Source organism: Lagopus muta, chromosome 4, assembly GCF_023343835.1.
Source record: "Lagopus muta isolate bLagMut1 chromosome 4, bLagMut1 primary, whole genome shotgun sequence".
Lineage (NCBI taxonomy): Eukaryota > Metazoa > Chordata > Aves > Galliformes > Phasianidae > Lagopus > Lagopus muta.
In genome coordinates, this window is record NC_064436.1 from 24,567,300 (window position 1) to 24,591,114 (window position 23,815).

General features: G+C 34.4%; 1 long non-coding RNA gene across 2 annotated transcripts; it reads left to right on the forward strand.

Annotated features, from left to right (window-relative positions):
• The first annotated feature begins 5,910 nt into the window (after positions 1-5,910).
• Positions 5,911-22,937, forward strand: LOC125692364 (uncharacterized). 2 transcript variants are annotated; one of them, XR_007376611.1, is made up of 4 exons: positions 5,911-5,962; positions 6,149-6,225; positions 19,126-19,317; positions 21,523-22,937. It is a non-coding gene; the product is annotated as an uncharacterized LOC125692364 (long non-coding RNA). The 2 variants fall into 2 exon arrangements; XR_007376610.1 differs by lacking the exon at positions 21,523-22,937 and having other exon boundaries at positions 19,126-21,024.
• The last annotated feature ends 878 nt before the right edge of the window (positions 22,938-23,815 follow it).

The following is a 23,815-nucleotide window of genomic DNA, read 5'->3' on the forward strand; positions in this document are numbered from 1 at the left end:
CATGCTTAACATAGAACTGGGAGATACTCTTACATTGCTTTAAATGTTGATGTTCTGGTCTACTAAAAACAGCTAAAATGTGAGAACATACATTGATGCTGCTACAGTTTAGTGAGATTGTCAGCAGAGGAAAATGGAGTAGGCATGCAAAAAAGGCTGCTACACTTTTTCAGGGCCTTTTCCAAATTAAAGTGAAGGCAGTTCAGCTACATAACAACTTTCTCTACCTTTAGCATTCAAATTACTTTAAGATTCATTAATTAATTTTAATTTATTTGTCATATTTCAAATGATTTTGAACTCTGAGTAGGCGAGGAGTAAAATGTCAGGCCTCTCAACAACTGCCACAAATGGCGTGTCTCTGAAGACACTTTTCAGGACTGTAACTCCATCAGTGGGTTTTAATGCTCCTGATGCAGCCTTATCTCAGGGCTCTATCCACACTCTGCATCAGAAGGGATGTAAGACTGCTATCATCTTTTCTCGTATTTCTGTCTTTTACAATTAAATTTGTAAGCCAACTCAGATTGTTGATGCCTTTCTTACTGACCCACCAAGTTTAGCAATGATGCTTTTACATTAGTGAAGCTCAATGTTTCTTTGTAGCATACATCTCTGGAAAAATCCAGAAGTGTCTTGAAATTTACAAAATCTCATTCAAGATTTGGATTCTAGGGAGCTGGTTCAGCTGCTTTGTAGATGCACTGGTGTTTTACTTGTGTAAAAAGGGTTTGGAGGAAGACTCTGCTTTCCTGGTATCAGAATACAGGCACTCTATCGATGACCAGACATAAAATGGTCTGAAATGTATTGACTAAAATAGTGGCTGTGTGTGTACCTCTTCCTTACAACAGCTTGACAGTGGGAGAAGTTTATTTCAGTATTTGACCCCAGGATATCTTTTCTAAGTTCTACTTCTGACTTTCTGTTTAGCTTCTGCTCATCTGTAGTAAATTATGTTATAAGGAGAGGGGACTAAGGAAAGCCTCAAGAGAGGCAGTTCTGCACAGTCTTTTTTTGGCTTAATTGACACATTTAATGTAACTATTTGGTAGTCTTTCTAATTAAGCTTTTCTTATGGTTTAAAAACAAATGCTTAATTCTGAGTTAATGATTGGTCATATCCATAACATATTTTCAGACAATTTTCTACCAATCCAGAATGTACTCTCAACAAATTTGTTGATCTGCTGGAGAGGAGCTCTGTGGAGAAAAACCTGGATGTCCTGATGGACAAGTTGTCTATGGGTCAGCTATGTCACCGTGGCCAAGAAAGCCAATGGGGTTCATTATAGAGAGTATCACTAGCAGGTTGAAGGAAGTGACCATCTCCCTCTACACTGTCCTGTGTGCACATCTGGAGTACTGTGACCAATTCTGGGTTCCTCAGCTTAAAAAGACTTTGAACTTCTAGTGAGAGTTCAGAGGAAGGCCACAAAGATGATGAGGGGCCTGGAGCATATAGCTTGTGAGACCTGGGACTGCTCAGCCCAGAGAAGAGAATGCTGGGGGGATGTTACCAGTGCTTATAAGTATCTAACAGGCAGGTGTCAAGTGGGTGGGATCAAGATCTTTTCCATGGTGTCCAGTGGCAGGGCGCTGGGCACTAAGTGGAACATAAGAAGTTCCATATGTACATGAGAAGGAAAATCATCTTTATTGTGAGAGTGACAAAACACTGGAACAGGCTGCCTATATACATTGTGTATTCTCCTCTGGAGATATTCAAAATCCACCTGCATGCTTTTCTGTGTAACCTACTCCAGGGAACCTGCTTTAGCAAGAGGTTGGACTAGATGGTCTCCAGTGGTCCCTTCCTACCCCTGCAGTTTTGTGATTCTGTGAAATAGACATGTAGTTCTCCTGGGCTTGGAACAGGAAGATCTTGGAACAGGTGGATCAAGTTCAGATCTGTCATTAATTGGTCTATATGCAAAACTGATGTTAAGAGTGATTAATACTGTCAGTCTGGAGATGTGACTATACAGAGCACAAGCTGCCTGGGAACTATTCTTTGGAATAAGCAAAATCGGATGAAAAATTGTAACAGCAATGTCAGTAACCCTGCAATACAAATGTAGCAAGTCAGTTCACCGATTAGAATAACTAAGAGTATGAGGCCTATTACCAAGGGAATAGAAAGGTAGTAATGGCAAAAAGTAAATTAAGCTGCTGTGCATTTCCTGGGCCTCAGTAGAGTTGGAATACAGTCTTCATGAATACAAATTGAAACCATTTCTGTCAGCAGATCTTTTCTTGTCTCAATCTCTATGGCACTGATTCCTGCCCCTTTTAAGGAAATGGCTGAAATACTAAAATCAGCAAAGGAGCTGGATTTTATTCCTTGAAAGAAAACATCTGCAAATCCTTTGGATATCACAATACTCTCTAATGTATATAAGATATAGATAGAGATTTTCAGAATCTATCCTATAGTAAAACTACTTTTTTTTTTTTAATTCTTTTCAAGCTCTAATGTGGGAGTAGAATGATTCCTTTCTCTTATCTGCTTCTTGACATAGTTGAATGGCTGGATATAAGTTAGATCAGTCCAGTTTGCTGACAACCCGAGTAATGGATGTAAAGATGAGATCACGTTTGTGAGATATTTGTAATGTACAGGTTTTTAAACTGAACTTCGTAAGCTGGAAATACTACTACTTTTTCTTGAATGTCAGGATCCTTCTTCTAAAGAAATATAAAATAATTTTGTTGTATTAAAATATTTTAGTAGCATTATACATTTTTACAAAAGCTATTAAGAACTCCTTGTTGGAAGATAAATTAATAAAATTCATTTAAGGAAAAAATTACTGCTACCTCAGCTTAATCTGAGCAGAATTCAGTAGCAATAGTAACAGATGAATTGTCAGGATCATGGCTTGAACAACTAGAGAAAATCAGAATTAAGTGCTGTGTTCATGAAGAAGTGGCAATATATCTATTATATATATCCCAAACTACTTCTGCTAACTTCTTAAAAACAGCTCAATCTTACATTTCCTCAGGTACAGTAAATTATTGACTTGTTTTACAATCTATTTCTGAATCTTACTAGAATCATCAGTGAATTAGAGCAATGTAACTCCAATGTTACTAAAATGTGTATATCTCAAACTTTGCTTAAAAATCAGATGTAAGCACTTCCCACATTCTGAATATCTGAATAAATCTATCAACAATACAGACTTCAACTACAATGATTATTTTTCCTTCAGTGCTAAAACACCAGGCAAAAATTTTTCCGTAGTTTTGTTTCTGGTGCAGAGAAAGGATAAAAGCTTCAGAAATACATTTGGGCTTATCCTGTCACTTGTGATTTCACTGTTATGTAGTACTTAATTATTGTATTTAAAATTGGTGAAAGGTGAGATCAAGCAATATGCTTTGAAGAGTGTTTCAGTTCAATATAATCAGCATTCACAGTGTTCTTTCTTAAAGATGGCACATGTTGGCTTATTCCTGCAGAAAAATATTTCCTAATTATTATGCATTTCTATACACCTGCAGGAGCTTGCCTTGAATAAGTGAAGTATATATTCAAGTATATATATGTCAACAAATATAAGATGGAAAAAGTTTTGAGTTATCAGAGTCGATAACAACGCTTCTTAATGGCTATAGGCAATGGCTAGCCACAAAATCCTTTATGGAAATGGTGCATATACAAATAACATCTGAAGTTAAATACAGTGCAGACATCTGGCAAAGTCCAGGGAGGGGAAATAAGCTCCCCTTGGAAACCTTGAGACATTTGGAGCCTGGCAAAACCTGTTAGTGCTGAGCAATAAACAAATTTCTTTAGATTCATGACAGTGAACTGAATTTTTCCAGCAGTAAGAAAGGCGAAAGTCATATATTTGAAACATTCCTCTGAAAGTAAGTTATTCTCATGGAGCATTGATGAGCAAGAGTGCAGTCAGTAAGATGCCTCAGTGTCTCCCAGGTTTTTTCAGCGCGTTGTTCACATTTTTATCAAGATTTGGCTATTACAAGCAAATGAATCAAGCTGTGTGAATGACATTTCAATTTCTTAAAATTAATTATAATAAAAACATTATATAATTGAAAATAACACTTGTAAAAGAACCATTGCTATATGTTGAAAAGAGGCAAATGGGAGGAATTTCAGCATGGTGTGAATACCCTGGAATAAAATATTTAGCTTTTGCAAGAATTTTGTCATACTGTGTCTCATGCTAAACATTTTCAGATACTGATGCTTATTGTCAGTGACAACTGAAGGATCTGTGTTTATTGATATGTAGGTAAGGCAGGAGTCTTAGAACTGTCTTAGAATTGTCTTAAAAGAATATTTTCACACCTTTATTTTATGGCAACTGGTCAAGACCAGTTCTAATTTATGGCCTATTTGTTTATTCAGATATTCAGTAGTGACTGAAATACTTTGCATGAGACTCATTTTCCAGGCAGTGAAACACACCACAAGTTATCAGTTCTGTGTCAGCTTTATTTGTTTATGGAAAAACTTGTACAATTTACTTAGTTGATTATCTCTAAGACAGGACCATTCTGACAGACCAATGTTTACTAGACCTCCTTGCCAATTTCAATATATATATATTAAAAACAAAACAAAACAAACTTCAGTTGCCTGGACAGGTTCAAAAGAACATGGGCATGGACAGCCTGCTCTAGATTTCCCTGCTGGAGCAGGACTTGGACCAGGTGACCTCCAGATGTCCCTGCCAACCTCATCCATTCTGTGATAGTTGAAGTGAATCTGGGTAAAGCCTGAAGTCACCTTTCGAGGCTGCTTATGAAGTAAAGAAATGCAAAATTATTTAGCAGTGAGGGAGTCCATAGGATTCATAATCAAGTCTTCAGATATTAAAGTATTCATAATATAATTCAGAATTTAGGATTGATAATTTAGTACCTTCAAAAATCTTGCTTCATGCCTTTAATTTGGAGACTATTTTTTTAAAATAGATGATGGTTCCTCTGGCCTCTTCATCCTGCCAAACTGTTTGGTCTCTCAGCTGTCTTGAATTCTAGTTAAAAGCAGAATATACTATAGAAGATATCAGCAAGATCTCTAAAATCATTTTATACAAATAAGGCTGTAAAGGATTTGCTATTAAAAATATATTAAGCGCTGATATTTAACACTAAGCTTAAAGCTACAGTTGTCTACTCTTGCTTATAAATAGCGCCAGCTGGTTTCCCATATATTTTTTTAAAATTTTTATGGAAATTTTTTAAAACTGTGTTCTTGCATGAAACTACTTAGGGCACCAAGTTAACATGAAATTTGTTCCTTCTTGTGAAAAAGTGAAAAGGCCAGGAAAATAACTTTTCTCAATTTTTTTTTTTCCTGGAAGTGTTCCTTCAGTGAGAAAAGGAAACCAAATACTGACTATACTTTTCAAGTTTTATATTGATGAGTATATCTTTTATTTCTGATAAAAATAAAGATAGCCTATTGATGAAATTTATAGGTATATGTATATATTCTAAATAAAATTTAGAAGCGAGAAACTTGAATCAAATAATTATAGGCTAATTTTCTTCTTAGTTCTGTTGTCTAGATGCTATGTATGAGAAATCTAATTGAAAAATTAAGCAGTGATAGAAATTTGTTTATGCTCAGAAAACTGATCTTTGTAATGTGTTCCTTTTTGGTATTGTCTTTAATCAAGTAAGACATGATTTCCAAAAATTCCACTGTCTTCACAAAATATCTCTACACAAAGAGAAAACAACACTGTAATTTTTAATGGCTTACTGCAGTGGAATTACAAGGTCACGTCCCGAATCAATGGTTGAGCATCACGTGAGAAGGCATGGCTAACCCAGGGAGCTCAGGTGCGAGCAATGTACCTGAGTGATCAGAAGGGCTGGATTCAGAATCCACCCCTCCTCATCCTCATTTAAGGGTTAGCAGCTGAGGGAGTAGCTTCTCTTTGAATTAAGATTACACTCTTCTCAACTATCACTGGTAAAAGTTTGATCAATGATGGAAGGGGTGAGCTAATTTTTTTTTGTTTTTTAATTCATTTTCTGTATTTTTCACGGGTGTAGTAAAATATATACACCAGAGAGGCTGAGTTTTACCTCCGCATAAGTTGGCAATGGTATCCAGGAGGATTAAAAATAAAGGAAATATCTAGTGTCTTTGTTTAAGGGTTAGCAGCTAAGGGAATGCCATCTCCCTGAAGAGAGATCCTGTTTCTTCTCTTAAGCTGTCACTTGTTGGAAGAGGTAAGCTAATTTTTCCTCTCTGTTATCAGCTTCATAATGCCTGTATCCCATTTGAAGGTGCTGTCATTGCCTTCTTTTATCATACACTTACAATATCTCTGGAGATAATTGGCATTACAATTGTATTAGCTTCTTAGCTGAGGAAAAATATGAGCAAAAAGTCAAATGCCTTAGCCATATATGCATTTTGTTTGTTTGTTTTTCAGGATGGTGTAATTTTTTTATTTTTTTTTAACTACAAACTTTCACCCAATACTTGGAGAGACTTCTTCAAAGCGTGTAAAAATTTATGTGTACTGACTTTCTGTGCACTCAGGAACTTATGCATGTTAGAGATTGCAAGCATTTATCTGTTGTTATTGCTAATTCTAACAGAGTCCTGACATATGGTGTTGCACTTGAGATTACTGACACCATGTTGCCTAACTGCCAATTTTGTAGTTGTACAGGGAAAACTGCTAATGTGCTAGTGTTAAAGAGATATAAAATTGCTTTAAATGGATGGGTTGTTATCTAATGTGATTTCTTCAGTGTGATGCCTGGCCACAGATGGTGGCTAAACAGCATCTATGCTAAGTAGAAAAAGAACCTTTTTAGCAATATGTGTGGATGAAGCCACCACTTCCTCCAGGAAGTGGGACCAGACCTGTTAAAAAAACGAAACTGGCAGATTACATATTGCAGGTGTTATTACAGTTTCTAGTTGTAAAGCTGTTACAGAAATAAACCAAATTCTCAGTTGGACACATAAAACTTTTTGCTTTCTTGTGCTCAGAATGGGAGAGCTGAACAGTAATTCCCAGGGCTGTGGAACATAATGAAACTCATTTAATTGGGTTAAAGATTATTGGAAGAGGATCTGCTTGTAATTTTTTTATTGACTACAGTGAAGTACTGGACTATTTTATAACAATATCTGGCAAACCACTGTTTAAAGAATTACTGGTCACACAGATATGAATACATTTGTATGGTGTTACAGCTTAAGATCTTACCTTTATAAGATGTCTTTCTTAGCAATGAAATAAAAGGAGAGAAACTGTTTTTTGACATGTAAAACAACTTTAACTAATCTTTTAATAAACAACTTAGTTCAACTTCTAAGATCTTCATTAAAAAAAAATCAAAAAAATCAATATTTCATATCATCTTGTAGTAAATCTTACTGCAATCCACCTATGATATTATCATCTGACTGCTGAAAATATCAAGTTGTTTTTAAGCCTTGCTACTTTTCTTCCTACAAAAGATACTGGGGGGGGGGGGGGGGGGCAGTTTAAAAAACAAATAAATGAATGCATAATATTAAAAAGCAACAACAAGATTAAACATAAGAAATAAATAAGAGAGAGAACAATCAAAGAAGCAACTGAACACTAGGCAGTATTAAGGACTGAAATAGTTCTTTACAAGGTTGTCTAAAGAACAGGACAGCCTCCAGGAGAGATATTCGCTTTTCTTTTTTTAAGTTAACAAGTACATTATTTAAATTCATCAAGATTTCTATTGCTCATTGCAACTTTCAAAACACTTTTTACAGCAGACATGCTGTTTAGTAGTTCATGAGCTTGATTCCAAGTGCTTAATTATTCGTGTTACATTATTTCTGTATTTTATATATTTCTTTTGGGTATTCCCACTGGAAAATTGCCTTGACTTCGAGTAAGTCTTTATCTAAGATGTGCACAAAAAATGTTTCCTTGTAGATTTAAAGAAAAGTTACATTTAAAAATTTTAATGCATTTTCCTTTTCAAATCAGGAAACATGGCTTATATAGACTGGTAGTAGTGAGATATTATTTGTTTTTTTAGCTGTATTGGCTATTGTAGTTGCAGACAACTTTTGCTTAGTGCTCTCTTGTTACCTGTATATTTACAGAGTGAAAAGAATCTTCTGAGGTGTCAAGTTCTACATCAACATTTCTGCAATAATTGGCCGCACTTTAAAGAAAATACAGAAACTCTAATGTACAGTAGAAATATTGAGTTGATTGCCACAACTAAAATCCTCACATGTGATTGTCTGACATCCTATGGAATTGGATAGAATGATGACTAGATTTAATAATAATAATACTGTGGAGTTTAGTTTAGACCTGCATTTTCTCCACAGGCAGTTGGTATTTGGAAAGGTAGAACTGTTGTAATAGAGTGAGTAATAAAATATATCCTGGGACAGCACATATGTTTCTCTGTGCATTGGATGCTTTACTTGCTGAGCTACATTGTTGTACAAGACATCATGGACTTGGTTGCTCACATACATCCTAAATTTGTGTGAAATCTAACAGGTTTTATAAGAGCATATATTCATCATAATGGCATGCACGCTTAAGGTATGCAGTATCTTCAATTTTAACAGTTTAAAAATATTGGAGATGCACTAGAATATTCATCAGCAGTTTTTTTCTCTTTCGGGCAGTCCTTGTTATTTTCCCCTGCTTTTCAACTCTACAAACATTAATAAAACGGATGGGCATAAGATAGGCAGCCTTGTGAATGCTTTCCAGGTCATACAAGGTTTGTTTTTTTGAATGCAGTGTTAGTGCATAGTGAATTTATAAGAGAGGCCAAAAAGAAATATATATTCAAGTTTCAATGTCTTACAGAAGATGTCCAGAATACTGATAGCTTTGCAATACTCAAAATAGGATGGTAAATAAAGTCTAAGTTTAGAAATCTGATTTTGGAAGAAAGTATTGGCACTTGAAATTCCAACAGGAATTTGGTTTCAGTGGTGAGGATACTTGGAGGGTAAAAGTAGAGCAGAAGTGGGAGGCAGCTGGGAAGGAGGGGCAAAGAGGGGAAAACTTAGTACTCTTGCCATGTTTGTGTTAATGATGGAGATTGCTTTACTTGTTCTTCCATAAATGTGGGTCTACCATTAAAGTCAAACTCTAACCAAGAATTTGGCAAAATATTGAGTGTCTTCAGACCTAGATGGTCAGAAGTAGTTGCAGTAGTCCTTGACTTGAGAAAAATTCAACTGGGAAAAGAGATAAGAATGTGAATTTTTTGTCTTTGTACGTTAGCTAATATGATTTAATAACAGTAAGATGAATACTAGAAACCACATGGTGAAATACTTGTGAAAGTTCTTATGTTAGGAATTTTTGAAGTAGGAGAATAACTTGACACCTTCTTCCTTTAAACTATGAAGTTTATATGGAACAATAAGTTGTACTACGCGTGTTCTAGATATAAATCAATGCTTGGATGCAATTAACTAGTCAGCCACTTGCACTGTGGAAGCAAGTTAGCTACCTTGTGCATCCATCTAACTATGAAGAAGAATGCTTCTATGGAGTACAAATAAACACAGAGTTGAAGAGGACATAAATGCACTCAATTTTGTTGCAGGAGTTAGTGAAGCCTTAGTCCAGTGCAAATTACCTTCTTTTTCCTTTACATTTTTTGGTTGTTCAGATATTTTGCTACATAAATACAACAAATTGTATATTTCGCTTTTTCTAGTTATATGGCACAAAGTCTAAAATCTCTGGAATTTCTAATTTTAGACTCAAACCTGATCTTCTGGTCTGAACATTTTCTCATTGCCTCTTATTAAGGAACAGTTTTTCTAAAGGAAAATTGAGATAATTGGATAGATTCAAGATAGAGTTAGAAAATGTGAACAACTTCTTGAAAATAAATCTTTTAGAAAATCTTATGTTCTAAGAATAAAGATGTGGATGCCTGGCTTTGTCAAGTCTGGTTTGCGAAACCTTGCTTTTTTTAAATAAAAAAAAAAAAGTTCTTCTGTACCATCATTCAGTGTGCTATTGCACCTCTGTGAAGTTAGTAATTTCACAATAATCAGATTTAACTGCTCAATAAGCTCAGAGGTAAAACCTGAAATTGTAAACCCTCACCTGTATTTTGCATATTACAATCCCAAGTGTCAATTAGGTAACATTAAAAAAAAGTCAAGAGTCAATAGTAAAAAAAGAAGGAAAAAAAAAAAGTCCTTTGGGGTTCCATATCTAATGTACGTTTTGTTCCCTCTACTTTCAAATGTGAATGGATTGTTGTCTTCTGCGTTAATAAGAATATTAAGAAGTTTTTGAATACTTGATTATTCCTGCACTGTTTTAATTTATGCATTGTTCTTGCCTTTTTTTTCCTTAGCCTTTTCAGTGTGTTGGTATTTTCCTTAAAACCTTCTGTCTACCCTACAGCACTTCTAGTAGCAGATCTGTTTTCCTAAATCAGCTTGAGAGAAGCCAACACTCATAAAGTAAATATATGTTGATTTCTGCACCATTCTGACATGTAATGGAAAGTCAAAATAAAAACCACAACAAAATTCTGCTGCGGTTCGTACCCTGTACACTCTGTGGATATGCAGTATTTCTTAAGGAACAGAATATCATTCTGATTTTAGTGTTTCTCTTTTGTTTGTTGGTTTTTTTTTCTGCTTGTGAAATAAGATGGTAATGAAATGAAACACAACTAGGTTCCAGTCCTGAATTCTCTTCTCGCTTTTTCATGAAGGCAAAGCTTTCACTGACGTCAATGACAGTTTTGCCTGAGTCAGAATTGCAGGATTGGGCTGATAGTGTCCGACTTAATGAATTTCAAAGACAATTCATTTCATGACCAGACAGATCATTTTGGAGCTTCTTTTCCAGCCAGTGGAAATGCGTCCTGTGATCACACTTTTGTCATCTTTTTGTTTTTATATTTCCTTAAAGCTTTTCTTTTGTACTTTTTTTTCCCTAGGAGATGACATTCTAACAAATGAACAATGTTTTAATCAAAAGGATAGCAAAGAGATTAATATAAGAATGTTGTACTGAACGATACATGAATATTTTAGTAGTGTGTGATTTTTCTTTGTTTGTCTGTTTCCAGTACAGCTGAAAGGTTTTGTAGCAATATCTTTTTGTTGAAGCTTGAACTGCTACTTGGTAACTAGGAAACTGGTTTAATTAAAGAAAAAGCCTAACTTTAGATAACTTTTGTTTTTGGAAGTAATAAATGCAACCAGGGCAAATCATATGTGAGACAGTGAATAGAAAAATACTTTTTCAGTAGTATTTGTCATAATGAACAGAATTTGTTATTATACGTTTGCTAGTATGGTGGGTTTTTTGCTTGTTTCTAAGCCTATAGACATCATTTGCATGTGAAATTCTTTGTAAGGCTTTGCAAATATCTTTACCTAAATTTGTCCTTTTCTGAAGTTAGGCTACTCATTCACAATAGCTCCTTAGCCACAGGCTGCTTCACAGATTGTATTGCCAACTTGTATGCAGTTAGGGACTTGTTTGGACATGAGCTGTAATGGTAGAACTCTTGTTCCCACAGTTCCATATGTGAACAGCACAGAAAAAAGTGATTTTTATCTTTATTTAAATAGCTACAAACAGTAATTTAATAAATGATTTTCCCATTCAAGTTTCCCTTCAGCTTGGGAAGAGTGACGGGGAGAACTACATATGCACTAGCTGCATTGGATCAGAATTACATAGGAGTGGGTGGTTGGGGAAATTTCCCTTTATGGAGCTGTCTTCACAGATCTATTGGCCTACTAATTTAAAACCAACAGACCTAACACTTAAAAGAAAAGGAAAAAGAGCAAGAGAGTTAGAAGCAGAGTTAGAAGCGTCTGGACTAATGGCCTGTGGTTAGTTCTCTTGATATTTTATCTAGAAGAGGAAGTAAACAGCAAAAAGCAGCAGGCTGAAACAGTGGGACTGCTCTGTTCCTGCTGTGAGACAAGGTAGAATTCTCAGCTCTCTAATCTTGGTGGTTATATTTTGTTTGGGAGCAAGTATTTTGAATAACAGGAAAATGAGGTGTCAGTTTATACCACCAAGTTAATATGAAATTCAGCCCTATCATTAAGTGGTTGTTGCTAAGATACCAGTAATTATCTTCCAGCCAAAACCAAAATATTATTTTTTTCTTTAAATAAAACACAAAACAACCGAGATTCATTTTGATTGTTGTTTCTTAAGCATATACATCTTAAATAAAAGTTGTATTTTTTGGGGGGACTGATGAGCTTTGTAAGATGCTGATGTTTCTTCTGTCCCCAAGGAGGGTGGGGAATGCTTTTTGTTCTCAGTAGAGTGTGAAGTTATATAGGATATATATGAAATTATGGCAGTATTGGTGAGATGACCGAACGATGACCTAAGCACAAAGACATGTGGAAGCAGAAAGAAAAAAGAGAAAACCATAAGTGTTTTTCAGGTAGAGAAGTTGGTGGAAGATCTCATTTTTTATGTTGCTTTCATGTAGTGCAGAAGGGAACAGTGATGAGTCAAAAAATGAATCTTACCTATTTTGTATCTTGTTGTTAGGACTGTTAGAATTAAATAGAACATATTTCTAAACAAACTAATAAGCAAGTTAGAGGATGCTTACTCCTGAAAATAAAGTTAGTTTTGCAATGTGATTTCTACAAGCAACTTTATCCATGCTGAAGCCCTTCATGCTTTCATTGCTTGTAGCAGTGCTCATGTGCCTACCATACTCAACAAAGAGAAGTAATGATGAGAGAAATGGTTTCTTACCAACTACTAACATGACTTTTCTGATTAGATAAATACATTTCTTCTTCTTGAAAACTGGTTCTGGAGCCATTTATGGAGTCGTTAAGTTATTCACTGTAGTAAAAGCGGAAAGACATAAATGTGTTCTTATTGGCTTTTATCCAGATTCGTCAAAATAATCTGAAGTGACTAGCAACAGCACAGTGAACTTCACTGTAATATGGGTTATTAAATGCAGCTTGCATGTCAGTCTGACAATGTCATATTCTTTCCGCATTGTCTTTGACCTGATTTGCTACAAGGCTAGGTCAAAGCTCTTACTGGAGGAGAATAAGCAGTTCTATTGCTTGCTCTGAAGCAGATTAAAGATGGAAATATTTGCCACCAGGTCTTTTTCCATCCAGATGCTGTGAATACACAAAAAGAGAAGCAAATTCCATTTTAGGTGGTGTCTAGCTAGCTACTGAAAAATATTCCTTACAAACTATCAAAATCCAGAATAGTTCCTCAGGACTGTTACAAACTAAATCAGTAGAACTTGTTGCAATTCTTCTTTGGTGTGTAGTCCTATGTAATAAATGGAGACTGTGCATCTTCATAAAATGATACATAGCTGACAGCCACATACATCATCTACTAAATCACTGTGAAGTTCTGTATTGAGCAGCAGCATTCTGCCAGTACTTTGCTTTTTAAGGATATGAGCATCTTCCAGGAAAATAAGCTTGTAGAATTTGGGGAGTGTTCTGTACATGAGAAAAAATTAAAACTTGTAGCTGATATTTGGGCTTTTACTGTATATCGAGTGCTGAAGTGCTGTGCAGATATATAGCAGTATATTTTTGTGTAGATGTTGGTGTAAGTATAATTTTACTCGGTCAGCTTTTTGTTTCTGCCCTAAAAGTTACACTGGAGTGTGTAAATGCATGAGGTGGAGAAAACAATTCCTTTCCATTTAAGCCACTAGCAAAAAGGAAAGTTCAACAAGAAATATGTTGTATGATCAGATGTGTGCAATAGCGTGGTGAGTCGTGGCTTAATCATATCTTAGTAGCTAATTATTCAGTTGGTTTTAGTAGGTCTTCTTAAAACTTCCTGATTAATAATTGAAGTTGAGGTAAATTTATGTTCCCACAGTTACAATCCTGTTTGAGTCTTCTGAGTGGTCAGTGATTAGACAAATGTTTGAAAAGTTCTGCTTTTTAAACACTGTTAGGGTTGGGGATAGAGGTGGTTTTGGGGGAGGATTCTACTTTCAGAATGTTGGGAACATGATGGCAGAGTGGGTCAGATGCAGAAAGTATGTGTAGGTCTCTTCAGATGGAACTTGTGACCTGCAAAATTCACCTACTTCTGTTGGCATCTGATTCTAAAATCGTCCAGTGATCTTAGGTAAATATAGATAAATGGTTAATCTTGGAGGTTGGCAGCCCTGATTTTGGGTGATGAAGGGAAAATGAGTGCAAGCTTATGATGATCTCATTTCCAGTGGATAACATACTCCCTCTTCTACAAAGTAAAACATTCAGGAGGTAGGAAGCCAAAACCTGTGGACAGGCACTTGTATCATGTTGCTAGCTTTGAATTAGAGCCAATGTAATTCAGAGTTAGATTTGATTTGGAAAGAGTCATAGATTTTATATGCGTCTTGAAGAATGACTGCTGCATAAGTTTAAAAGGCTCATGGGTTTATTTGCATTTAAAAATCTGAAAATGTGTGTTACTTAAGGGAAAGCAGAGCCAGATCTCAGCATCTGCTGTTTGGGATACTAGAGATGTAACAGGTATTCCAGTAAGAGTGTATTTGTGTTTTTTGTTGCTTTCTTTTTAATTGAACTAGCTCAAGTAAAACAGGTTTTGGCATTTTATAGCAATGCATATACCATTCTAATGAAAAATATTTTCAGCTGGCAGTAGGTATTCTACTGTTTTGCTGAAACATACTGATGTAGCTTGATTGCAGGGTTCAGATGTCGTTTGCCTGTGTTAAAAGATAGAAAAAAATACATCAGACTACAGAATTGCTAGCAGCATTTTGGAAAAAGATTTTAAAAATAAGGATCATATCTTCATCTTTGATTTAATTAAAGCATTTTTCCTTCAGTAGACACAACATTATGAACTTATGTATTACTTATCAGAACCTTCCATGAGAAACTGAAATTTCAGAAAATATAGTATGTTAATTGTTACAGAATAATGCTAAAATTTGGCACCTTGGGTCAAGAATAGAATAATTCAAAACTATTGTATGTTCTATTACATGTATAACAAATCAAAAACTGAGTTTAATACACAATGTCAAGATGATGAAACTAATAAATACATTTATCTTATACTGAGTTTTATTTGGCCATTCAGAAACTAAAGTAAGAAGATTAGACATCACTGTAGTTAGTTATGCTATATGTTGTATGCAAATATAAGCTTGTAGAAAATTGATAGTTATCTATTGTTTTAACTAAGAACAAACAACAGAACTTGTGGGGAAAAAAAAAAGATGGCACTTGTTCTTCATTTTACATGGTCTGTTCTGACTTAAAACTTTTTTTTTTTTCATTGTAACTGCAGGAGATTAACTCCATGGAATTTAGAATTAATAAGTATTTACAATGGTACATAAAATAGAGTAGGTTTTAGCATGAACACTTTTGAGACTTTAAAAGACTCACTTTTTGTTTGGGCTGTTGTATTTGCAAGAAATATGTGCAGGTATTTTATGAATGTTTGGTCTTATTTCCTAACATACACCTTATTTCAAAATTAATTGTACTATTTACAAAGAAAACATTACTCTCACTATTCAGAGCAAAACTGATTTAATATCTGATATAAGTTTCATGTCTGCTCATGCTTATTTGTTAAGTAGAAATCTATAAATAAGAAGGTGTAAATAAGATTCATTTTTTGCCAGTCCTTCTTTCTGGCAGGAGTTCCTTGGGAGCTTTTTTAAAGCTTCCTTCTTACTAATGCTTAGTTATGATGCTACTGAAGATGGAACTTGTGGCAGACTGAATGTTGCCTTGGGTCTATATTATCTGTTTCCTTTTGCCATGTCATTGCTCAATCCGTCTGTTCTGTTTTTACTGCAGAGTATCCTCCTTTCTTTTTTTTTTTTTTGCTTATATAGAATCACCACCTGAGGGAATATCTCAGAAATGGAGTGACCACATTTGGCAGCAATAATAATAACCTGAAACAATGCATGTCAAAGGCTCTGTACCCTGGCAGCATGCATAGGGTGAAGCACCATTAATGAGCAGGTACTCCAGTGATTGCACATGGTCCTACAAAGTTAAAAGTTTTTCCTTCTTTTATACTGAATGCTAAGAACCAAAGCATGTGTCCAGTTTAACTGAACTCCTTACATTTAATTCTAAAACACTTATGTATATTTCAAACACTGATGTGATTTTCATTTACTCAGGGACTGAGTCTTATGAGCAGGGGATGAGCTCACAAGGATGGTGTCCTTAAGTACTAGTTAAGATTTGTTTAAAAGGCAAGGCCTTTTGAGATTAACATTTCCAGTCACCTTTTCTGCTGTGAGATTAAGGAAATATTTTTCTTCCTAATCTTGCAGGATGGTGAACTTGAGATCTGTAAACTTACAAATAGAAGATTGTCCTTTAATAATATATTAATAACTTAATAATATTTGGATATTTCACTTCTTGTTGTATAAATCCTGTCTGTGTATATCTTAAATGAAAACCAAGAGCATCATTTATGGGAAAGGACGTCAGTGTCTTTCTTTGTAATCTGATTTATTACTTTGAAGGGAAAGGAACAGTAGAATTCTGCCCAACATCTTGTAGTCTCTTGCCTGGGAACATGCATGGAACAAGAACAGCCAGGAAAACATTCTACCTTGCCTTGTTGTTAGGTAGTTGGAGCTTGGAGACTAGAATTTACAGTATAATGAAAAAAGCTATGCCTTTCTTTCCTATTTCCTGTGAAATTCAATGGAAAATAAATTCTGCCCAATTTTGTTGGCACAGGTAGTATTGTCATGCAATGTTATTTTGTAACACACTCAAATCCCTTTATGCATTGAAAATAATTTTTTAGTCTACCTTCAGAAATTTCAAATAAAAAATGCTTATTCTGGAAAATGAGCAAGAAATCTTATCCTCTGGTAAGAAAGACATGCTGACATGTCAGTCTGTTCACAAAGATGTGAAATTTCAGCAGTATCTTTCTTTTCTGGAGCACTTTGGTACTGACAGAGCACTGATGCATCAAAAAAATTTAAACTGAGCTGAGAAATATTGAACATAAAGGATCGTGTAATCCTGTGGATTCCTCCATTTGTAGAGCAAATCTGATTGCTTTTCTATTCTCAAAGATTTATTCAGTGAAACAAAAATAAATCTGAAAAAGAGTTGAGTACAGAAATTCATTTTGATGGCAGACTTCACCTAAAATGTTTCTCCTTAATTATCAATAAGAGAATAAGTACTTCATGAACTTCATTGCCAAATGTAATCTATTGTTCAGAAAAGAAAGTGTGTGACTTCCTATGATATTCAAACAGGAATTTTAACATTATCAAATTGAAGTTTGCAAATGTAAATATTGTCGTAGCAAAATGTGAGACTTTTGTCCTATTTGCAAGTCATGCCCCTTGTCAAAAGAAGCACATCTAGCGCAGAAAAATTATGTTGTCAAGAGTAAGAGAATCACTTTACATCTGTGGTCTGACCCAGTCAGATAGATCTCAAATTCAAACCTGTCTTGCGTATGTATAATTTTTTGCAAAAAAAGAAATCGGGGCACGGTGAGCATGTCTTAGGGACTGAAGCATCAATTTTATTGATGTAATACACATAAAAGTTCAATGAAAATCAGTTAGCTTGAGTATTTCTTACTGGTAAAGGCACAAGACAATCCAAACACTACTAAAACCGTTAAGTCTATTATATTGCACTAACTGAACAATTATTTAGTAGCTAAAAGTTCTAAAACGTGTAGTTAAAAACCGCTGTGTCACAAGGGATTAGTTTATGCGTGTTTACTGATGGACTACTGTATTAGTCTGGATGGCAGATCTTAAGAAAGGGAGATGGAATTGCATGAAGCTTGTGTAATTGATCGCTTTGAGTTAATTGTCTGAGAAGTAAGGGGTTACTAAAGTACAAAATCCACCTTGTGATCAAGTCTGCTGTATGATAGCAGATATGACCTCGGGAGGGGAGGACAGGAGGAATAGATGAGAAATCAGTGTGGTTTATATAAAAAATAATTGAGAAGTGTACAACTTAAAAAGTGACTCTTTTAAAACAGCCAAGAGTATTTAAGTGCTACTGTCCTTCTCAGTGCCTTAGGATAATTCCATGTGACAGCAAAAGTAAGTGGTAAAATATTGTTCAGCTTGTTTCATGACTCCATGATCTAGTAGCATAGTCTTCAGATTTTTTTTTTTGGTCTGTATCAGATATGCTGCATTAGCATAGCAAAAGCCCTAAGTGGTATGCAAGCATAAAATTTACACTGTAATAAGAAAGGAGTTGAAGATGTAATTTAACCAGACAGTTGTTACCTATGTTATGTAAGATATGAAGATAAATTTCGGAAGTTAGATCTGAAAATACAGAAGAAAATCTTGCCAGACATAACTTGTTCTAAATGTTTCTCCATCACATTCAAAATAACAACAAAAAAAAACCTTCCTACTGACTAGTCAAATCCACTTTTATTCCTGGTTCAGTTATGTCCCATATAATTCATTCAAAAATGTGCAAATTCTGGTGTTGCTTAATTTTGAAAATGACTTATTGAAATCAAGATTTGCATACTTGAGAGATTTTCTGTTTATTCAATAAATTGCTAAAATTAATATTTCAGGACTAATGAATTTTAATTGTAGTATTTATGTACTACTTAGTCTTACTTCCTGCATTCCCTTCTCCCCTGGAAAATAAGAAATCACCTGGAGTAATTGCCTGAAGAGTGTAACTGAAAATTCATTCCTAAATAGCACTGTGCTTCTCTGAAACAAGTTCTGTCTTGCGTTTTGCTCTAAGATTTCCTGTATATGTTCATCTCTTAGTCAGCTGCAAGTCTTTCTGTAATGCTAATAAGACATTTTTTTTCTCTGATATTTGCTATGCATAACTGAGTGTTCAGGTTTTTGTTGACTCAGAATTTGGTAGTTTACAAGGAAGAATATGATGAGTACTGGACTTGGTAGTAGTTGTTCTTTGTACTAGAAATGAGGTACTGCTGTATTAAAATGGCTTTTGTTAGTTTTTTATAGTTTCCAAGAAAATTCCTTTTTGTATTCACTTCTGGGTTCTACATACTGTTGAGAACTGGTAAAGAAACTAGCAGGTTTCATATCAACATACAAGTTAGTTTTTAACATGGTAAAATGCTGCTTTTTTTTTTTTTACAGTTTCTATTCATTGAACTTACTGAATCAAATTTATAAAAGATTAGTCTGAAAATACAAAGAATTTTGGAAAGCACCAGTGAGATTGGTAATTTGTTAGTTGCGGTGGCATCCTTTTATTCTACGTACAAGAAGTACTATGAGGTGGAATGAACACAGTGAAGAGTGCAATATTGAGGAGAAGTTTCTGCATGGGTAAGTTGAGTCTGAAAGTTCCTAACAAATGGGTTTTCAGTACCTCTCTGAAGAATTCTAAGGCTGATTCAAGGATTTTGAGGTAAAAATTATTTCTATATGATTCTCTCAAATGAACTGCCGGAACTATGAATAACATGGCTGCTTTTATTTGACTATCTAAAAATGAATAGGGATGATGGCCTGAAATGGACAAGGAAGATTATGGAGATATTAATGAGGAGCAGCTATGGACCTCATGTTTTTGTGTGGTTAACAAATATAGAAAATATAAGCAAAAAGCAGCTGAAAGACTGAGGCTATGAGAGAGAGAGCAAGCTAGAAAGAACTTGAGTGGGAAGGGAAATAAACTATTACGAAGGGATGTGGATACTAGCACTGGAGAGCAGCTGGAGCACCCAGAGGATGTAGACAGAGGATGTTGCAGGGCTAGCAGCAAGGAAGCCTAAGTGTACTGAAAACACAAGGAGCCAATGTATTTGTGACTAGTTTGGGACATGTCTGCAAGCAAGTGGAAGAATGGGAAATAATTTATGCTGTGAATAGACATTTGTGCTCTGTGTTCTGTCACACAACCATTACAATTTTACTTACCCTTTCGTTTACAGATAAATGCCTATGTTTTTTAAGGTAAACAGCTGTTATGGCAAGTCTTTGCAAATGATTTGCATCGCTGAATACACTGTCAGTGATCAGAGAGAAATGGCCTAAGCCTCTACATTTCTTTAGTTGGCACTTTCAGTATTTTTAGCTACTTTATGAATATTAATATGCAATAATTGTGTTTCCAGAGTTAATATAGATACTTCTGTGACGAGAGAACTTACTTATAATGCTTCATAGATGAGTTCAATATATTGGATATTTTCATTAGTGTCTTTAGGATGTAACTTATAGGCAGTAAATTATTAAATCTGGAATAATACAGTGGCAGAATAATAAGATGCTGCTAGATGGCTTTTTGGATTAAAATATCTCTTTCTGTGTATTGCATAATATGTACAAAAACAGAAACCAGTATCTGGTTTATTTAGACAGAAAGCAGCTTCTCACAGCTTTGTACTAAATTATTCTTTTCTAAAATATAAAGACAGTGGTTGGAAGGTCTATAAAGTGTCAAAACTACTACTATTTTATTTTCTTGAAAGAATTTATTGATTGAATGTAGAAATGTTCTTTTGTTCTTGTGGCTTGTTTGTGACATTTAAGAGGAAGATATTTTTTTCCCATTATTATTCAAATGATAATAACATTTCCATGTCTATCTCTGAGCCCAATCTATGAATTTGCAAAAGGTAAAAATTAGAAGAAAAAGTTTTCTGAAGAAACTGTTGTATATTATTCTATAGTCTGACAATGATATGGATGTATTACTAGTATTGTTGCTTTACAGTAAAAGTAGTCGTTATTTAAATCAGGGTTTATACCATTCAGTCCTTCCTAGAGCATTTCCTTAGACTGTCTTAAAGGGCATATTTTAGACATGACCACAGATTAAAGACGGTAGGGCTGGAGAGATGTCAGTAGTATGAAATTACCATAAATATGTTGGAGTTCAGTGCGGATGTGTGAGTCAAGATGATTAGCTTCTTTCATTTACACTGAGTTTCTAAGTAAATATGTGCTTTCTTTCTAGGTCTTGATTTTTATTTTTAACTTTTAGAAAAAGTGCTATTTTTCTTTCACTTGAATGTTTCAACTTTTGGAGGGTGATATTTCTTTTCAACACATAGTTGTTTTTTTTTTTTTTGGGGGGTGGTTGGTTTTGTTTTTTTTTTTTTTTTTTTTTTTTTTTTTAGCATAAGTCACGATTAACTCAACTAATTCATGAATGATCTTAGATTCATTAGATGTTGAACCCGAAATAAAACTCACAGCCATCTGGGAAAAGCTTTCACCATAGATTTGAAGAACTTATATTAACTTTTAATTTTCCCAGAAATGTATAATATAAAGATCAAGAACAAGTTGTGCAGTAGCTGAACAATTTTCTTTATTAATTGCAGTAGTAGTTGTTAAACATTCAGGATGTGTTTGAAATTTTTGTATCTTGGGTCTAAGCTAACATGACTTAGAGGTTTAAATCATGGCAGTAAATAAGCCTATTTTGTTTGATTACCCAAGGAATTGTTCTAATTATCAAGCTGTCAAGTACTCTGAACATTATCTCTCCCTAGTCTTTTTTTCTCCTCAATCCTATTGTAGCCTTCATTGAATTCTTTAAAATTGGAGAGAGATGAAGAAAGAAGATACTCTATGCTGATGTGTTGAGCTTCTTGCAGAATTGTAGACTCTAGAACTTTGACTTGTGACCTGTTTGCCTCAGCCAGTAATAGACTTGTTGAAGAGAAAGATAAATGTATAAACATATTCTCAAATGATCAAGAAACCAACCAACCAAACAAACAAAAAAACAACAACAAAAAGATCACCCTTGTTTCTTGAAAGAGAAATATTTCAGTGAAATAGTTTTTTTGTTTGTTTGTTTTCCCCTGTTGTACTGATTGTAGAATGGGTTCTCTGATCCAGGAAGAATTCTGTTGCTACAACGAATGTTACAGATTTACCTTTCTAAATAATATTATCATAAAAAGCTTTTTGGAAGAAAGGTGCTACACTCATACTAAACACAGTGTGTTAATAAGACCTGGGAAGAAACCAAATAGCTGTGGGAAGTGGATGAGTTCTTAAATCTGTACTGCAGCAGTGGAAACATTCTTCTCTGCTGACTGGGAAAATTTTATCCATTGAAAATACTTGGAAGTGAGAAATATGTGCTTTTTGGGCTGTGTCACTGCATTCACACAGGAGATCCTGTATTTTAGCTTATTTAATATTATTACGGGCTTGCTATGATATGATGAGACTATGAAAAAAAAAAATCTGATCAAGGCATGAAAAAAAAGATTAATACCCTTATTTAGAAAGAACTGCAAACACTGTATCTTATTCTGTGAAAATGCTCACCTTTCTGACTCTAGACACTCAATTGTAGAGGCAGCAGTCCTCTATAGACAAGGACAAATGCAACAGTTTCCCATATCTGAAATATTTTGTTTTACTGAACCCAATAATTGAGCCTTATAAGTGAGGATTAAGAAATTATCTTGGTTATATTGGCTATTCTATTCATGATTGGAAAAGCTGAAAGTTAAAAGAAAATCTAAACTCCTTTAAGAAAGTTTTTTTGTTCACTATTTTTTCTGGTTTGATCCTTAATTTTTTTTTTTTTTTAACTTTCACTGCTGGGAATCTTATGCTGTCTTGGGCACTTGTATGTTGGTAGCTAAGCAATGTTTATTGAACATTTTTAAACTTCAAAAACAAAATTAATTTATCTTAAGGCTAGAACTATATTTAATATTTACCATAGTATAAAAAATTGTTGTCTGAGCCCTGAAAATGATGACTTCCAGCTTGTTATTCAGATCGTATCACAAAGTTACAATAGTCCCAACCAGTTAAAGGAATTTAAGGAGTGAAAATACAGCTTTACAGGTCAAAAATTCTCATAATGGTACTTAGCTCTACTTGACAAAATTTTCATGCTTTCTTTAAAGCTATAAGATTAAAAAAAATTCCATTAGTCTTCAGAAATCTGATGCTATAGTACTTAATAATTAATATTGGAGTGTATGGTACTGTTCTGAGTAGGAGACTCCAAGAGTAACTTTAAAGATTACCTATACTTTAACCAAATTTTAAGTGCAACATTAACATGACTAACAATTTGCTTTTCATTTTGTTTTTCAAATGTTCCTCTATGAAAAATGCCTGCATTTTCACTTTTAAGATTGCAAAAAAATCAGCTATCTAATATGAGAGGTACATGAGGATAGACTTCTTGTGAACAGTTTCATCACTCCTCTTGATGCTGAAGTCTCTAAAACTATTAAGGTCTGTTTGGGAAATGCAACCTGGTAGTTCCTTCTAAACCTGGTACCAACAACATTTATAAACAAGGCTCTAGGGATTGCTATTAGTAGAGGATTTTCTTTCCAGGCTTTAAAACAGTGTCAACTTCAGTGCTTAGGATTTTAAATTCTTGATGCTGTGGAAAAAAAAAGTCTGAATCTCAAAAAACTTCTGGAGATGTCATTTGAAGAAGAAATTCAACTTCCTTATTCAAAGCACACTTTTTTTTTTTTTTTTCTTTTAGCAAAACAGTGTAAACATAATAATAAAAAAATAAAAAATAAAAGTAACATTACCTCCAGACTCTTGAAAATACTTTTGTGGTAGAATAACTCTCAATTTTGAATTTATGCTAATTACCTTTATCTGAGGGGGGAAAAAAAAAATCTCAGTATCTTGAAATCTTCTAGAGGCTTTTTTACTTTTTTTCTTACTTGTAAACCTGCAGCAAAGTGTCTGTACTTTATCCTCATATACAATACAATCTGTTTCTGATATGTACCTGAAATTGTTATCTAGATGTTACTTAACTTAGCTTTACAAAACCTTGATTTCATACTAATGTTCAGGCTTAAAAGGGATA